Source organism: Ursus maritimus (assembly GCF_017311325.1).
Source record: "Ursus maritimus isolate PB19 chromosome X unlocalized genomic scaffold, ASM1731132v1 scaffold_X1, whole genome shotgun sequence".
In the NCBI taxonomy this organism is placed as follows: Eukaryota; Metazoa; Chordata; class Mammalia; order Carnivora; family Ursidae; genus Ursus; species Ursus maritimus.
The window spans coordinates 103,035,973-103,039,211 of record NW_024423319.1 but is presented as its reverse complement, the minus strand read 5'-3'; positions in this window follow the sequence as shown (position 1 = coordinate 103,039,211).

The window sequence follows — 3,239 nt, the reverse complement described above, 5'->3', positions numbered from 1 at the left end:
GTTGGGTTTTGTGTGACATTCATCCAGGAAGCTCCCAACTGTCTTTATGTTAATGCCTTGCTAGAGGGAAAATCAACCTTAATTTGACAATGGCAAGGCCTCCACTATCCTGTGAGTCTTTAGCATATGAAATTTCTTTTAAAAATCTCCCTTTTTCCTTACATCCCCCCAAAGCCATAGTATATAATCAATTGCTTCTTACAACCCCGGTGTGGCAACTCTTTCTACCCACAAGTCCTGTCCCCGTGCTTTAATAAAACCACCTTTTTGCACTAAAGGCGTCTCAAGAATTCTTTCTTGGCCATTAGCTCCAGGACTCACTCCAACACACCTCAGCTATATTCCAAATCAACAACATATGGTGCCCAACATGTGTGTGTGTGTGTGTGTGTGTGTGTAATGCTTTAATCAACAACTCCTAGAATATATATTATTTGAGGCACTGTTGGAACATAAACTCAAACTGACCATATTCTGGATCATAAAGCAAACCTCAAAAACTTTGAAGGGACGGACAAAGTTTAAATATTCTCTCTGACCAAAGTGGAAAAAAACCAGTAATGAAAACAATTGAAGAAAGGATATCCTTAAATGTTTATAAATTAGGCAACATACTGCTAAATATTCTTAAGATCTTTTTAGATACAGAAATTTTATAAAATTAAATACCTGATAATAATCTCTTCTCAAACTGAAAATGGAAGGAAACTTTTTAAGCCTGATAAATGGAATCTATTATAATACAACAGGATATGTAATCCCATGCTTGCTTAATATTAAAATGAAGAGGCAGCAACAGCTGTCCCATTATTATTGAAACCGGGAACTCAAGTCCTGGCTGGAGGACATGGCAGGTAATTGGACCAATCACCTAGGACCACCTGGGGTTGAAAATGAATCACCCTGAAGATACTAGAAATCTAAGTCTGTGCTATACAGGAGTAAGTTTGCAGTTGTAACGATCTCTGAGGGCAGGAAATAACAGGCAAAGAGTTAACATGATAATCAGTCCAACATTGTTGACATTTACACAGATAACCAACTAAAAGCTCACTGGAATGCCTCCAGTCAAAGGCAAGGAGAGATTTCAGAGAAAAATAAACAGCCTCCTTAAGTATGCAATAAAAAAAATTATAGCATTCAAGGAAACCAAACCATGATAAAGTTGGAAGACTGCATTAATACTCTGAAGCAGGGTGTCTGGTGGTATAGTCGGTTAAGCATTTGACTCTTGGTTTCGGCTCAGGTCATGATCTCAGGATCTTGAGATCAAGTCCTACATCAGGATCCACACTCAGTGCAGAGCCAGCTTGAGACTCACTCTCCCTCTGCCTCTCCCCCTGAGCTTGCGCTCTCTCTCTCTCTCTCTCTCTCTCAAATAAATAAATAAATAAGTAAAAAGTCTTTTAAAAAATATTCTGAAGTAGAGATATAATAAATCATTCTTTAAGATATAGTTTCAGGATATAAAGACAGGTGCAGAAGAGTGTTTATAATATGCCATTTTTCCTCAGAAAACAATACGCACGTGCGCACGCGCACACACACACACGCACACACACACAAACTCGTATCTTTGGAAAGAAATCTAAGACACTGTGAACTGTGTTTGCCTCTACGGAAATGAACAGAGTGGCGGAGTAATAGGAATGGGAGGGAAACCATTTGTACAGCTACTGTACCCTTTGAATTTCATTTCTTGTTTATGTATCAAGTACAAAAAAATTTCTTTATCATTGAAAACAAAAATAAAATGTACAACATCAAGAGGATAGTTATAAAACCAAGTAATGGCTGGGAAACCTGACATAACAATGGATTTTAATCTGTGTGTGCCTGTGCCTATATGCGCACATGGGTCTCCCTGAATCATCCTTTAATACTTTGTTTGGAAGACTGTGAGAGGCAATATTTTGAGCTAGTCACTGCTCAATTGTCCTGGGAAATCTGAAAGCAAGGCTAAGCACTGTCCCTTACAAACCCTAGCTTACCCTAGACACAATATGTACGGAATGAAGCAAGTTTTAAACCTAACTCCCCCATTTCTCCCTTCATCAAAAAGGTAGCTGATAAACTAGGTCTTTTCCCATCAATTCTTCTTTGTTTCCAGGGGCCCCCAGGCATCCTAAAAATCATATTAACAGTATGCATTATTGCAGAAATAATTTCCAAACGCCTGCAAGTTTATACTAAGAGGGCATATTAAAAGAGGTAGGGATTTCATGTAGTATATCTCCATGTTCCCTGCTAATTCCACAACTTTCCACTTTTCTTCTGTTAGCTGAAGAAAGTACGGTCTTTTCCTTGTTGCCAGTTCCTTTCCCTACTCCCTCCTAATTACTGTCCGAAAGACTAAGGATACTTACGAAATAGCTATGAACAAAAAAATATATATAAATGGGCCATCCTCAGGGCTGAGTTTGTATGATGATGAGTTTTGGTAAAGGAAAGGAAGGAAGTTCAGATACTGGACCTGCTGCCTGTGAACTCCATTACACCTTTGCTTTCATTTGTGAAACGGTTTCATGAGGCAACAGATCCAAACATTCCAGACATCAGAGGACCTTTGTGCGCTATGGTGGGAATGTAAGTTGGTATAGCCATGATAGCAAACTGGATAGGGCTTCCTCAAAAAAGTTAAAAACAGAACTGCCATACGATCCTGTAATCCCACAATTGGGTATTTATCCGAAAGAATTTTAATTTAGATCTCAAAGAGATATCCGCACTCCCAGTTCACTACGGCATTAGTCAACATAGCCAATACTCGGAAACAACCTAATGTCCATCATTGGATGAACAGATAAGGAAAATGTGGCCCATTCCTGGGATGGAATATTATGCAACATCTAAAAAAAAAGAAATCCCACCAATTGCGATAACATGGGTGGACCTGGAAGACATTATGCTAGGTGAGAGAAGACAGACACAGAAGGGCAAATATTGCATGATTCCATGAATATGAGGTATCTAAAATAGTCAAACTCATAAATACAGAGAGTGGAATGATGTTGCCAGGGGCTGGGAGGAGGGCGAAATGTTAGAGTTGCTGCTAAACAGAGTGCATGTTTAACATAGCACATGCAGTTAACAATACTGCATAATGCACTCAAAATTTTGTTAAGAGGATAAATTCTCATGTTTAGTGTTCGTAAGAACAGTTCCTCTGGTAATAGAGCCAACAGCTGTCAAATGAAATAAGCAAAATCTCTATGGAAATCAAAAGCTGCATTTGAAAT